The sequence below is a fragment of the Schistocerca gregaria genome, chromosome 1, assembly GCF_023897955.1.
Source record: "Schistocerca gregaria isolate iqSchGreg1 chromosome 1, iqSchGreg1.2, whole genome shotgun sequence".
NCBI classification, from domain to species: Eukaryota; Metazoa; Arthropoda; class Insecta; order Orthoptera; family Acrididae; genus Schistocerca; species Schistocerca gregaria.
The window spans coordinates 355,360,176-355,376,546 of NC_064920.1; positions in this window are offsets into that span (position 1 = coordinate 355,360,176).

Sequence of the window (16,371 nt, forward strand, 5' to 3'; positions counted from 1 at the left end):
CAGCAGCCTATTACTACTTTTAGAGTCAGATTGACATTGATTGTGATTATGGCTGCATATCTCCATCAGGACTTTAAGTTTCACCTACGATTTTTTAAAAAATAGTATAAGAACTTTCTAGTACTCCACTTTCATAGATGTAGCTTTACAAGCGCTTAGGTAGTTGTGTAATAATGATTTATTTTCATAAAACTTTCAGCCACAATTTCACCCTCTTAGCTCTTACATCCAACTTGCTGACAAGAATAGTACACAGTCGAATGTAGAAGAAAATTTACGATCTGTTAGATAACTATCTGTATTGCTTTAAGAAACGTAAAGGCACCAGAGACACAGCTCTGAAGTTACACTTAATAATGTAAGTAAGACTCGAAAAATCAAGACATGCTCATGGGATTTGTCGGGGTAGTAAAATGGTTCGACAATGCAGAAAGGTGAAGCGCGTTCGAAAATCTGAGAAAAACTGGAGTAAGCTATAAGAAAAATGGGTGGCGCGTAACATGTACAAGAAACAAGATAGAGAAAAATGAGAATGGAAGATCAGAAACGAAGTACTCCGATTAAAAAGGGTGTACGATAGAGATGAAGCTGTATGGCAATTGTAGCGATGCGCACATGTGCACCCACCTTAAAACCAAACAAAGAAATTTAATACGAATAACTAAAATCATGTAATCTAATTACAGGTTCATTGATTGAAGTCGATCGTTCCTGTGAGTTAGTATGGGCAGAGGTCATTGTTGGCATCCGGAATAAAATAATAATTGGATTCTTTTACCGACCTCCCAATTCAGACGATACAATTGCTGAAAAACACGCTCCCGACTCATACGATAATAGTTGGTGGCGACGTAATTTACCCTCGTTATGTTGGCGAAAATACATCTTCAATTCAAGTACGCATAAACTATCATCCGAAATTGTGCTACACGCATTGTCTGAAAATTATTTCGAGCAGTTAGTTCATGAGACCAAGCGAATAGTAAACGGTTGTGAAAACACACTTGACCTCTTAGCATCAAAACTGATTCAGGAATTAGTGAACACAGGGTTGTCGTAGCGAGACTGAATATTGTAATCCCCAAATGCTCGAAAAATAAGCGAAAAATATACAAATTCAAAAAAGCAGATAAACATTCACTTGACGCCTTCCTGAGAGACAACCTCCACTCATTCCAAATTAATAATATAAGTGTAGACCAGATGTAGCTTAAATTCAAAGAAATATGATCGGTAGCAATTGAGAGATTTATACCAAATAACTTAACAAGCGACGGAGCTGCTCCTCGGGACACAAAACGGGTCAGAACATGGTTGCAGAAACAACGAAACAGACATGCCAAATTTAAACAGACGCAAAATCCGCAAGATTGGCAATCTTTTACAGAAGCTCGAAATTTAGCGAGGAATTCAATCTGAGATGCTTATAATACTTTTCGCAACGAGACTTTGTCTCTAAACCTGGCAGAAAATCCAAAGAGATTCTGGTCATATGTGAAGTATGTTAGCGGCAAGAAACAATCATTGCCTTCTCCGCGCGATAGCAATGGAGATAATATCGAAGACAGTGCTACCAAAGGAGAATTACTAAACACAGCCTTCCGAAATGCCTTCACAAACAAAGACGAAGTAAATATTCCAGAATTAGAATCAAGAACAGCTGCCAACATGAGTAACATTGAAGTAAATATCCTCGGAGTAGTGTAGTAACTTAAATCACTTAATAAAAGCAAGTCTTCTGGTCCAGACTGTATACCAATTGGGCTCCTTTCAGGGTATGCTGATGCATTAGCTCCATACTTAACAATCGTATACAACTGTTCGCTCGACGAAAGATCCGTACCCAAAGACAGGTCACACCAGTACTCAGAAAGGTAGTAGGAGTAATCTACTAAATTACAGACCCATATCATGAACGTCTATATGCACAAAAATTTTGGAACATAAACTGTGTACGAACATTATGAATTACCTTCAAGAAAACAGTCTATTGACACACAGTCAACATGCATTTAGAAAACATCGTTCTTGTGAAACACAACTAGCTCTTTATTCGCATGAAGTGTTGAGTGCTGTTGACAAGGGATTTCAGATTGATTCCTTATTTCTGGATTTCCGGAAGGCTTTTGACATTGTACCAGCGCCTTGTAGTGAAACTGCGTGCTTGTGAAATATCATCTCAGTTATATGACTGGATTTGTGATTTCCTGTCAGAGAGGTCACAGTTCGTAGTAATGGACGGAAAGTCATCAAGTAAAACAGAAGTGGTTTCTGGCCTTCCCCAAGGTAGTGTTATAGGCCCTTTGTTGTTCCTTATCAAAATAAACGATTTAAGAGACAATCCGAGCAGCCGTCTCAGGTTGTTTGTAGACGACGCTGTCGTTTATGGACTCACGAAGTCATCAGAAGATCAAAACAAACTGCAAAAAGATTTAGAAAATATATCTGAATGGTGCGGAAATTGGCCGTTGATCCTAAATAACGAGAAGTGTGAGGTCATCCACATGAGTGCTAAAAGGAATCCGTTAAACTTCGGTTACACAATAAATCAGTCAAATCTAAAGGCCGTAAATTCAACTAAATACCTAGGAATGACAATTACGAACAATTTAAAGTGGTAGGAACACATAGAAAATGTTGTGGGGAAGGCTAACCAAAAACTGCGTTCTATTGGCAGAACACTTAGAAAATGTAACTGATCTACTAAGAAGACTGCCTAAAGTACGCCTGTCCGTCCTCTTATAGAATACTCCTGCGCGGTGTGGGATCCTTACCAGATAGGATTGACGGAGTACATCGAAAAAGTTCAAAGAAGGGCAGCACGTTTTGTATTATCGCGAAATATGGCAGAGAGTGTCGCTGAAATGATACAGGTTTTTGGCTGGACATCATTAAAACAAAGACTTTTTCGTTGAGACGGAATCTTCTCGCGAAATTCCAATCACCAACTTTCTCCTTCGAATGCGGAAGTATTTTGTTAATACAAACCTACATAGGGAGAGACGATCACCACCATAAAATAAGGGAAATCAGAGCTCGTATCGAAAATACAGGTGTTCATTCTTTCTGCGAACTATGATGATGAGTCCCATACTTGTTTACAAAGCGTACGGGAGCGACGCGGCAGACCCGCGCCGCCTTACTAGGCAAGGTCCTAGTGGAGGTGGTTTGCCATTGCCTTCCTCCGACCGTAATGGGGGTGAATGATGATGATGAGGACGATACAACAACACCCAGTCATCTCGAAGCAGGAAAAATTCCTAACCCTGCCGGGAATCGAACCCGGGACCCCGTGCTCGTGAAGCGAAAACGCTACCGCGAGACCACGAGCTACGGACTGCCAGCTATACGAGTTTGGAATAATAGAGAATTGTGAAGGTGGTTCGATGAACCCTCTGCTAGGCAGTTAAATGTGATTTGCAAAGTATCTATATAGATGCAGACCCTCTTAATATGAAAAAGCAACTGGTACACTGACTTCCTGACGTCAATTTTATTTCGACTTCTTTTAGTTTATGGTTGTGGTTTAACCAGTTAACAAAAACTCCGAGAGAGAAGAGACATTATTATAACTATTCCTAAGTACTGGAGAACCGAAATTTGGTAGCGGATATCATCTGCGGTCATTTTGAGAGAAAATGATAATTTAATAAAAATATACTCAAAATGGCGGCAACAGGTAGAAAACTCTTCCGCGTGAGGCCGTAGTGAAGACCGCATTTCCGGTGCTTGGGACTACGCCATATTATGAAACTTCTGATGACAAAAGACGTGGTGGTCAGTTCCTACTTCACAGCAGGTAGACTTTGGCCAGTGTCACTCCACTTTAGTAGCCAAAGGTTCTATTTTATGGGGTCGGAAGCTCTTTAGATGGTGGCGCCTCCAGAGTCTCGAAAGGTCAAACCTCTGCCACCCCAGTCCGGTTCAGTTTCAACTTCGATGTAGATCAACAGACGCAGCTTCGCCTCCGTAGACGGCATTCTGGTACACATAGGTCATTACAGTTGGACTCAGAATATATTCCAGTATTCTGCTTCAACTGTAGCTGAGTGATAAGCATCTCTGCTGTAGAGAAATAAGAGAAAGAACTGGAAGCAAATAAGTCGCTAAGTCCTTTTGGAATCGCAATTTGGTTTTACAATACGTGCAATACAGCATTGGCCTCTTTCTTAGGTTGCTTTGCTGTATACACTTGTGCCTTTCATTTACTAATAGTGAAACCTGAAAATATTGCGTAGGGTACAGTGGCAGTACAGTCACAATGTCTCCCAACCAACAATGACCCTTTATTTCACGGAGCAAGGGAAATAGGCGGATTCCATATTCCTGGACTTCCGTAAAGCACTTGCCATGGTGCCCCACACTTCATTCATATCTTTATTTTATCCAACAACTAGCTGACAAACCCGGTATTGCCTGGGTATTCATTTCGTCAATTTTCTATCAGAAACGAAAACAAAAAATGAACTGTGTTTGTAGTGTAATATCGAAGAAATTTCATTTCCGTATATTCGTGAAAACTCCTTTGAAATTCTGGAACAGTCGTACAAAGAAATTAAATAAAGTACAAATATGAAAGTACAGTATTCAAATTATGAAACATGATCCCAGATAATTTCTGTACGCTGCTGCATGTGTGTACAACGCGAGTCTGTAAGCGTCACTATGGCAACGCCTCCACAGCTCCATAGACGACTATCGTTTTCGCTTACAGACGTTTGCGCTTCGCAGTTGAAAGCTGTCAAAAGCGCTGAAAGGTGTCAGAGATTTCTTTAGGTTGAGTAGACTGTAGGAGTGTCTGGGTAGTAAAGAACTGAAACTATGTCTTTACTTATTTTTATTACTTAAACACTGACCAACAGAATTTTCCCTGACAAAGACAACGCAAACTTAACCTATTCATTTATTACCCACAACTTACAAGCCCAACGCAATCTGACTGCTATACAGTGACACCATGACTAACAATAATTAAAACAAAAGAATGGCCATGAATTGCAAGAAACCCTAACAAGAACAAAAAATACGAAACTAAAGAAATATGTAACTACCTCCAAATCTGTTAATTGGCTAAACTCATTTCAACCACGAACCCCATTTTTTTAAGTCACTTACCTCACAGAGAATTTTCATAACACGAACTACAGCAAGCATCAATTACAGCCAGCTAAAAAATAAGATTCTAACTACTATAGACTCTAATTACTAGGAGACATATCGTTAGCAAAAGAAAGATTTTGTTGAAGAGCAAACAACGTAATCAGAAAATTTTACCTTATTCATGTGACATCCAGTTCTAAAAATTATACAGGGTGTAAAAAAAAGGTACGGCCAAACTTTCAGGAAACATTCCTCACACACAAATAAAGAAAAGATGTTATGTGAACGTGTGTCCGGAAACGCTTAATTTGCATGTTAGAGCTCATTTTAGTTTGGTCTTTCACGTACGCTCAATGGAGCGCGTTATCATGATTTCATACGGGATACTCTACGTGTGCTGCTAGAACATGTGCCTTTACAAGTACGACACAACATGTGGTTCATGCACGATGGAGCTCCTGCACATGTCAGTCGAAGTGTTCGTACGCTTCTCAACAACAGATACGGTGATCGATGGATTGGTAGCGGCGGACCAATTCCATGGCCTCCACGCTCTCCTGACCTCAACCCTCTTGACTTTCATTTATGGGGGCATTTGAAAGTTCTTCTCTACGCAACCCCGGTACCAAATGTAGAGACTCTTCGTGCTCGTATTGTGGACGGCTGTGATACAATACGCCATTCTCCAGGGCTGCATCAGCGCATCAGGGATTACATGCGACGGAGGGTGGATGCATGTATCCTCGCTAACGGAGGACATTTTGAACATTTCCTGTAACAAAGTGTTTGAAGTCACGCTGGTACGTTCTGTTGCTGTGTGTTTCCATTCCATGATTAATGTGATTTGAAGATAAGTAATAAAATGAGCTGTAACATGGAAAGTAAGCGTTTCCAGACACATGTCCACATAACGTATTTTCTTTCTTTGTGTGTGAGGAATGTTTCCTGAAAGTTTGGCCGTACCTTTTTGTAACACCCTGTGTAGTTGCAATAATTATCATCCTACATTTCCTTGCGTCTCATTGTACAATGCATGTCCTACTAACACAGAGTCTCTACTAAGAAAAAATGTCCCTGCTCTTCTCAATCCAGTAGCTAACTGCTAGTCCGTCCAACCGCAGAATCTCTTCCCGACGGCACAGAGCGCTATGGGCAGTATTAACACAGTCTACAGCGCTGCCAACATACAAACAGCCTACTTACAGAATAAACGTATCAAAGCTGCATACACCATGCGCATTTTTTTCACATATCTTAGTGTATATAACGTCGAATCCCTTGAACTAAGTATTGAACAATGATATATTTGTGCAGGTGTACGCTGCGGAATATGTCGATGGTGTCTGCGAAATGTGTTGCGAATAGAGTTAGTAACAAAGAAATAAGAAATTTAAAAGTTATGCACAATGCGGCAGTATTTCACACATCTCATTGTTTATGACGTCATATCTCATGAACTATGATAAATGGGTGGTTCTCCACGCCACCGTAGCTGTTGCCTGACAGTAGGAGAAACGAGTACCAGGTTTCCTTGATATCTGTGCCATGGTTTAGGAGGAGATCTGGAACATACACACATACATATGTCCATTTTTAAAATATGTATGGATTAATGAATGTATAGTAAAATGATACTATCACAACACACGTGTTAGATGGCTACATAGCGATGGTTAAATGCCAATGACATCAGCTCAGCCGGCCGCTGTGCCTGAGTGGTTCTAGGTGCTTCGGTCTGGAACCACGCTGCTGCTACGGTCACAGTTTCGAATCCTGCCTCGGGCATAGATGAGTGTGATGTCGTAAGGTTAGTTAGGTTTAAGTTGTTCTACGTCTAGGGGACTGACGACCTCAGATGTTACGTCCCATAGTGCTTAGAGCCATTGGAACATAAGCTCACTGTTTAATGCATTACTTAGCCTCTTAGAAGAACACACTGATAGTTTTGGAGCGCTACTGATGCAGTAGAACTAGTACAGGCGATCACCGTTGACATAAGTGATACTTGTGAAATGGTGTGCATGTACAGTCCTAGACATAAAAACTGACCGCCGGCCGGCCGCCTCAGAGACTTAAGTCCGAGTCGTTCACTTAAGGTGGCCAATAAAACTGACAGCCCCTGACAATTCTGTCCGGCCATCTGCACAATCTGGCAACACTGTAAGATGCGGAAGTGTTAGGAGGAAGTGTTGCCTACTTCCGAGATGTTCTCGACTTGTGTGAGCCCTTGGTCTAGTTATAGCTGGCACGGTAGCTCAGCGTGTTCGTTCAGAGGGTTACGTGCCCTCTGTAATAAAAAAAACTGAGTTAATCGATCTTCAACAAACCTAAACAGATGTCTTACGACGTCCGCACCCAGCAGACGCAACGAACAAAAGCGAACAAAATGAAATTAAAAAAAAAATAATCGTCATGCATTCTAAACTTATAGTTGCCTGTTCGCGTCCCAATGTGTTTTTTTTTTGTTTTTTTTTATTTTTTACCACATTTTCGATCTAAAGTTATGAGTCTGATTGAACATCGAAGATCATTCGCATAACATTCTACAGACCAGCAATAACAAGTACTTCCAGAAACAATTCCGCAGGACAGCTCGTGGCTGCGTCGCGATCATAACAGCTTACGCTCGAGCGTTTCCTCTCGCTACAGCGGTTACCGGCCACCGGCCAGACGCCACCGGCCGCCTGAAATCCGGCGCCGCCAACGTGAACGCGGCGCGACGCTGTCAGTGTATGTGTCAACTGTCATTTACGAATTTGAAGTTCTAGTTATCATCTTGCAGTTAAGCATTGGATTTTGCATACTTGAAAATCATGAACTACAGTTAAGCATTGTAAAATTGAGTCGCAAGTGTAAAAAAGTGTAACATCTGCAACACAACGTTTACTTTTGGTATAGCAGAGGGGTGAATGCAGAGGAGGCAGCTAGAAAGATTTGAACTGTGTGTGGAGTGAGTGCTTTTGGGAAAAATACGCCAGAAAAAGACATTCTTGTTTCAACAAAGATCGTTCTGCCATGAATGTTTTTTCCAGATTAAGGAAGTCTCGACTACTGATATATGTGATAGATTACCATTTTACCATCATGCGACATTTGCATTCAACAGGCAAAGTTCAGAAGTCTGCTGTAGGAGTACTGCATGCTCTAATTCGAAACAACAAAAATCAACGGAGTGACTATTATTGAACGTCATCAGGTCGCTCATTGAGCATTCCTATGGAGTACTGTTACTGGTGAAGTGTTATGCTGCCTTTATCGTTAACTTCCTAAGAAGAAATGAAAGGCTGACCCCACCAAAAGACGTAAACTCGAGCAAAGAGTAGTGTGCACATAATATTTTACATCTGATAGCTCCAAAAGTGTGTTTTGGGCTACGAATTCCGCCCCAAGGGGTGTGTGCAACACAGCTGGAATTGCTGCTAACAACTGAGACACCTTTCGATCGCAGTGTAAGAAAATCGAGCAACAAAACTACATCATCTGTGCTAGATTGATAGGAAAGACGTCTCTCAGGCACTTGTATTGATAGGGAAGTCCTCTCTCAAGCACTTGTCCCTCTCGTCATATATTCGTACAATTTTACCTTTCCCGCTCTTGATCGATCAACCGTCAAGGCAATTCATTTCTAGACGAAAATACTCTTCAAACTACTCTGGTTTAATCACATCGTTAGAACCAGTAGGTTTCTACGGGCGTAGAATTTGTAAACAACTTTAGAATTGTCAGATTGTTTTAGATATCGTGAAAGAAAATTCTGCTGCTGATTAATTTCTCTTGGATGATTACTGTTGCGTTTAGTAAACTAATGGAAAATGCAATTAAAATATTCACTGTAGTAATACAAATTAAATTCAGCTTACAGCAGAAACATCACGACGGCAGTCTATCTTAATAAAGCATTAAGTTCAAAAATGGTTCAAATGGCTCTGAGCACTATGGGACTTAACATCAGTCCCCTAGAACTTAGAACTAGTTAAACCTAGCTAACCTAAGGACATCACGCACATCCATGCCCGATGCAGGATTCGAACCTGCGACCGTAGTGGTCGCGCGGTTCCAGACTGTTATCATTTGTAGGGTATTTTCGGTTGACGACAATGTACCATGTTGATCTGACTGATGTAGGTAGATGGGGGTGGTGGACCGTGGACAGTTGGATGTTTGCGTTCCACCCTATTCCAGGCGATCTGTCGAAGAAGCAGATGGTACACGTCCTTCGATGTCAACTGTCGGGTCGTCGGTAAACGCTCTCGAACGTAACTGTGTTCCACGATGAACGTGCGCACATACGTTAAAGGGGGCCGACACTGATTGGAGGAAGATGCGATGTTGATGCGAGTTCTTCGATGATCGTCCCCGTAAGCGAGTGATTCCTGTTGCGCCACCGTTTGAACATAGTATTAATATACATGGCACGCGCCTTCTCGTGCACGTTCACTAAACCAACGCCCCCCTCTCGCGCTGAGAGGGTAAGCGTGTTGTACTGTACCTTAAAGAGTTGTCCCAGGCACACATAGTACCCAAAAGTCGCCTGAATCGTTATAGTCATCGTGCGCGTCAAGGGGAGAAGGTGTGTCAGGTGGCACATCATGGGCACGAGAAAAAGGTTGACGAGTAACACTCGCTGCAGCATATCCATCGACCGTAGGGCGTTTAGTCGTACTGCCGTGCGGACTCTTGAGTAATAGTCTTCGATAGTTGTCCGTAGCCGTTCTCGCTGTCTCTTTATGAAAGGTGATACCCAAACAGCGGAGGGTTTCCACCGCAGGTAAGGGTCCTTCCGTTCCTGGTTCTAGTCCACGCCCCACATGCATGGTGATTTTCGGTAGTTGATCACACTTCCAGCTGCCATCCGTCTGTAGCCAATCCAGTGCTGTTTGAGTCTCCCTCTCATTGCGTACGAGGAACACAATATCATCCGCGTATGCTCTGCATTTGAATAATAAATGCCGTAGGGAGATCCCGGTAAGACCGCGGCGAAGGCCCGCGAGACACGGTTTTAAGGCGATCGCATAAAGGAGGATCGACGAGGGGCAACCCTGTCTCACTGATCTTAGGATCTTAAAATACTCAGTTCTCCCTCCGTTGACCACCATCGCTGATCTGGCGCCGTGCAACAGCCGCATCACAGCATTGGTCAATAATGGCGAGACACCCATCCTGTTCATCACCGCCGCGAGGTACACATGATCCACGCGATCAAAAGCATGATCGAAATCTACTGCAACCATCGCCCCCCGGAGGCGGCATGCAGCCGCGAGGGCGACGACGTCACGATAGTCTCCCAAGGCCGTGTGGATATTACTGATGCCGCCACGACAAGTCTGATCGGCATGTATTCAATTCTCCAGCGACTTTTTGATACGACTTCCCAGGATGCGCATGAAGATCTTGTAGTCACTGTTAAGGAGGGTCAAGGGGCGATAATTACAAGGCCGTTTGCCACCACGGGGCTTCGGTATCGGTATCATGAGCCCTTCCGTGAATTGAATGTGAACCGGTACTTCTTGCAGCGGAAGCTCATTAAACATACATAGCCACATCGGTGTCATAATGGTCACAAAGGCACGGTAAAATTCCAACGGGAATCCATCTGGACCTGGGGACTTGTTGTAAGCATCTCGTGTAATCGCTTCCTCCAGCTCTTCACAAGTAATTTCAGATAACCCGTTCACACTCGTCGCGTCTGGGACCTCTTGCAGGACGTTCCCCAGCTCCCTCTGTTCTGAACGAACACGCTGAGCTACCATGCCAGCTATCAGTAGACCACGGGCTCACACAAGTCGAGAACATCTCGGAAGTAGGCAACACTTCCTCCTAACACTTCCGCATCTTACAGTGTTGCCAGATTGTGCAGATGGCCGGACTCAGAGTTGTCAGGGGCGAACAGTTTTATTGGCCACCGTTAGTGAACGACTCGGACTTAGTCTCTGTGACGGCCGGCCGGCGGTCAGTTTTCATGTCTAGGATTGTACCTTTCGGTTGCACAGAATCAGCGCAGTAATATGAGTCGACGAGGACGTGTAACAAGATTGTAGAAAGAAGCTATCGTGTTTGGATATGACAATGACCATGCCGTAAATGAAGTTGGCCGATTTGTTAGTTATCAGTGTGGGCTGTACAACGTATCTGTATGGGGACATGTAACACGGCATAAAAAGAATGGTCGACAAAATATCCTATCAGACACGGACGAGAAACCACTATGAAGTCTTGTCAATCGCTGTCAGTGAACATCTCTACCTGCTTGCGAGAGAACGTAGCTGAGGGGACTAAATTCAATATACATTTTGAGTCGTGTACTTTGTCATTGCTCACAGCAGAAAATGAAGCTGCACTCCTTATACAGTGCAAACAACACAATAATTGACCAGTATCTGACTGGAGCCGTGCAACGTCGTCCTGTGAGCTGCTGTTGTGCTTGTTTTCACATGAAGCAAGGTGCCGAGTGCAATGACAGAGAAGTGCGGCGTTTAACCCACAGTGTGTAGAGGGTGCATTTCATACCAGAGGTGTTTCTGTGATGTTTTGGTCTGTACCATGACTTGGGCCCACCCATTCGGGATACTATTAACGTGAACCAGGATGCCTATTTCGATGCACTCGTTGACCAAGTATTATCTTCTCTTCCACATGTTCATGATAAGTATACTGTGGACACTCCTGTCTTGCAAGACGGCAAAAGCCGTGTACACAGGGCTACGCTCATACTTTCAGCGAACATTAAGGCAGCCTACCCCACAGAAAATGTCTGGGACTAAATAGAAATGCGGGTGAAACGTACCAATGAACATACCCACAAACTGGTAGCCCTACGTGGTCTAACCATCTGTGAGCGGTTTTTGCTGGATATGATGTACTTGAAAAATAACACATGGACTCAATTCTTCACCGAACTGAGGCCATCATACACTGTCGCAAAATAAAAATGCAGCACCCCCAAGGGTAAGATCAGTTTATTGATAAGTGATGTGACAGGTAGTTTATCATTGTAGGAGTACATGGCAAAAAAATTTTAGTGCAAATGAAACACATGTCACAGTAAAGGCTGCCCAAACAGTCGCTTCAGTACACAGTGTACCTCCTCTGGTGGCCACGCAGACTTGTATTCTCGCATACAGACGATCATAAAGGTACCGAATGACATCCTGCGGTAGATTGTCCCGTGCATCTTGCACCTTTCGTTCCAAATCGGAAATGTTTCTTGTAGGCTATGGATAACGAATAAGTTCCCTCTTGATCTGCCCAGTTAGCCATGCGATCTAACGCGTGGCTTTCCGAACTGGGAAGGAGCGCCTGGTCCCCGGCACAAATCCTCACGGCGGGCTTGTGTCGAGGTCCGGTGAGCTGGCCAGTCTGTGGATGGTCTTTAGGCGGTTTTCCATCTGCCTCGGAGGATGCGGGCTGGTTCCCCCTATTCCGCCTCAGCTACACTACGTCGGCGATTGCTGTGCAAACAAGTTCTCCATGTACCCGTACAGCACCATTGCTCTACGACGCTAACATAGGGGTTACACTCGTCTGGTGTGAGACGTTACTTGGGTGGGCCCACCGGGGACCGAACCGCACAATAACCTGAAAGAGTTGTTCGGTGTGGGGCGGCGGAGGAGTGAAGTGGACTGCGGTAGTCGTCGTGGGGTTGTGGACCACTGCAGCTGCGGCGGGGACGGAGCCTCTCCGTCGTTATTAGGTTCCCGGTAAACATACAACTTCCCTTTTCATCATGTCCCATACTTGTTGAGTTGGCGAGAGATCTGGTGATCTTGCTTTCCAGGGCAGTTGTTCTACATCACAAAAAGCACGGTGGGTCACAGGAGTCGTATGTGGAAGTGCATTGTCCTTCTGAAGCGAAACATCCTTTCCAATCAAAGAAATGTCTATAGCATGGGGATAACAGCCTGTACAGTATAGCGGGTACTGGATACATTATCCAGCGCAAACACTGCATTTGCAACGAGTTGTAAATGATGGCCCTCCCCACCATGTAGCCTGGTGTGGGATCTTCTTGTCATGGACAGATGCTCTCCAGAGTAGAGCGGTCGCCAGGTCTAAGTCAAACGTACGTACGACCGTCACTCGGATACATATAGAACCTACTCTCATCACTGAGGACAACAGACTGCCATTCCACTCTCCAGTCGACTCTTTCGCGACAGCATACTAGCTGTGCTGGTCAGTGTCATGATGTCACTGCCAGCCTGGCCAGAGGCACATATGTTTTTAGTCCTGCTGGAAGCAGACGGTTCCAAATGGCCCTCGACCACGCAAAACGTGCAATATGTGACCAGACTTGTTGCCTGGGTGACGTTCGGCAGACCACCGCTGTCGCACAATGCGCTGATTTTTACTGGCGTTTGCACTGCCCGGCCGATCAAAATCTGGTCTATGGGTGTGGGAATGTTTCACAGAACACCGTTGAAACCAGCGACACACCACCGATACACAGTACCCAACATGCCCAGCAATACGCCAATACGCCCAACCAGCATCCCGCAGACCCACAATGCGACCCCGTTCAAGTGGCTGAAGTTGTTGAACAGGAGTACGTTCTCAGGGGCGAGGCACGGTTGTGTCCTAGAATGAATATCGCAAACACTTTTCACCTCAAAACTCGGCACAGTCCCTGACTGCAGATTCAAAATAGAGGGCGCAAAGAAAGGTCTCCTGAGCGCCAACTGATAGCGGATGATAGTGACAAATGAATCGATAACAGTACAACCCCTCAGTATCCGCCGAGAATCCTGGTGGAGTCGAACAGAGCTCTTGAAGTTGTTGCACTTGTGTTCCAGCATGGTAAAAGCTACAGGCGCTATGACACGGCATTAGCGTGATGTCTCTTGGGGTGTGAATAATATTTCCGTCACATTGCGGGTAAGAAATCGAGTGTACGGAAGTGTATCATACAGATATACTATTTAAACAGACATGGCAACCAGAGATGGTCAAACACAATGAAAAAACTACAGGGTGGCGCACAAAATGTGTTACCAATTGTTTGTTTCACAATTTACGACGCACATTAGATATCCCGTTGGGATCCCTACAGCAGTACCAGCAGAGCTTGGAAAAACAAATGAGTTACGAAATGACGTGTAATTCACGATACTGCCGCTAGGAGACTAGTAAGCAGCAATGGCTGACACTGGAAGACTAACGACACAACAACGATCGGCAATTGTGCTACTTTTTCATGAAACGAAAAGCTTTCTTGTGACTCAGAGTCGTTTTCGACAACAGTTTAATACACGATGGGGCCCTTACAAGAAGACCATCCACAGGTTGTACAGAAAGGAACAGTATTGGAAGCGAAGCGACCTCGGCCTAAGCCTGTTTGTTCGCCGCAGAATATCGAAGCGGTACGAGTTTCTGTACAGAGAAGTCCCGGGAAATCGTGTAGAAAGGCAGCAGTGCAACTGGGAATATCTAGACTCTCCGTTCAACGCATTCTTAAAAGTGACCTCCATGTGTACCCATACAAGATGACCTGTGCACAGAAGCTCACTGAAGAACAAAAGCAGCAGAGACTACTGTTTGCTCAGTGGGCGGAGGATAGGGAAGAAACTCTCAACAACGTTTGGCTTTCAGACGAGGCGCATTTGCATTTAGACGGTGTGGTTAACAAACAAAATGTACGCTTTTGAGCCACTGAAAACCCACAAGTGCTTCATGAACGACAACATTATGTTCCGAGGATTACAGTGTGGGCAGCAATTTCCAGTCACGGACTCATTGGACCCTTTTTCTTTGACAAACTGTGAACGGCGAGCGTTATTTGAGCATCCTTCGCAATAGCTTCCTTCCACAGCTTCTTGCTACTGCCCTGTCCTCCAACTCGCAGTGATTCATGCAAGTTGGAGCAAGCCCACAGACTGCAAACACTGTGTTGGAGTTTTTACACGAGCATTTCGACATGCGGATAATTTCACTCAGGTTTCCAGGTCGCTTCAATGACGGACAAAATTGGCCCCCAAATAGTACAGACCTCAATCCATGTCACTTTTTTCTTTGGGCGTACCTAAAGGACAAAATTTTCCCGAAACGTCCACGTGATTTAATGGAGCTCAGAAGACTACGGAAGACATGTGCCGTAGGGTAATCACTAACTTCAGTGTTCGTTTGAAGGAGTTAGGAAACGAAATGGTGGGCATATTGAGCATGTGCTGAGTTAGAACAAATCTACATGGACGGCTCTTCATTGTAGTATATGTTCCTTTCAGATTGTATTGACAATAAAGTTTATATTCAAAAACAAAATGGTAACACATTTCGTGCGCCACCCTGTAGACGCCAAAGGAAAACACATTATTTGTGGAAGTAGTCGACCCGCATTATTCCCACTTAGGCCATTACAAATCACGTACGAGATAGCCTTCTTTATTTCTGGAGCGTCCCTTATCTCAATCGTTTCCCAAGGGAAATAGAGAAAACAGTGGTGACCCTCGGTGGCTCACGACGCTCGCGTGCCGCGGGAACAAAGGACAGCGATAAGGGTTGGGGGCGTGTAGTAAACAGAGGCGGGCTGCGGACGTGATCGGCGGGTCGTGTCGGGGCCCGTCTGTCGCAAGCCGCCGCGGCGCCGCGCAACCGGATTGCTCCGGCCGGGCCGGTCACAGGTCACGTGGCGCGGCCTCCCCCACTGCCGCGCCACTCCACCCACACAGCCGACAGTCCAATCGCGAGGCTACCACTCAGATTTTAATACAATGGGTACTAGGAACGTTGCACAATGTGCCGCTCTAAGCAAACAACTCACTATAGCTCTCCTTCGCGTTTGTAGCTCCATTGACGTTGCTCTCGGGCGGAGGTAGCCCGTTTGAATCCTGATGGTCGAAGAAATTTACATCGGCAGAATTTGGCAAGGGAGGAGCGAAAAGGTGAAAACGTCCGGTTACTGATCACTGTGCGTCAATGAAACGCGTCTCCTCAACCATGCAATCCCGTGGCCCCCTCCCCCTGTCCTAAAAGAAGTTTCGATTTTTGAAAACTTGTGACAAAACTTACAGTGAAAAATCACTTGTTGCAAAATACTGTTCTGAAATTCAGGTTTTTAAAATATAATTTCTTGTAATGAAAACAATAAAACCATAAGATTTAACATAATAACAAGTGCTATCGGCTGTCCCCGTACCTGTGTCACTTGCTCTCTAGTCTGCCCGTTCGGCATAAATCGACAGTCTTCGTGACAAGGACGTCATGTGCCGATCAGAGCTTCTCAACGAAGCTCAACTCGTGTTAGTCACACCGTAGATCTCCGAGGGTTTTGGGAGTCGT